Here is a 222-nt window from a genome sequence, read left to right on the forward strand (position 1 = left end):
GCCAGCATTTTATTAACATTCTCATAATATATCAATGCAGCTACAATATAAAATGACAGCTGCATAATGCATTTGTCTGCATCAACCCAAGCACAAAGCTTTGTGCTACGCATCACATCAAATTCAGTGAAAAAATGAGGATTACGGTAAAAAGTGAATGAAGACATTAATCAGGAGCATGGATTTGTGTCCTTAAGTGTACAGGAAACCAATGAAACAAAA

The sequence above is a fragment of the Panulirus ornatus genome, chromosome 9 (assembly GCF_036320965.1).
Source record: "Panulirus ornatus isolate Po-2019 chromosome 9, ASM3632096v1, whole genome shotgun sequence".
Classification (NCBI taxonomy): domain Eukaryota; kingdom Metazoa; phylum Arthropoda; class Malacostraca; order Decapoda; family Palinuridae; genus Panulirus; species Panulirus ornatus.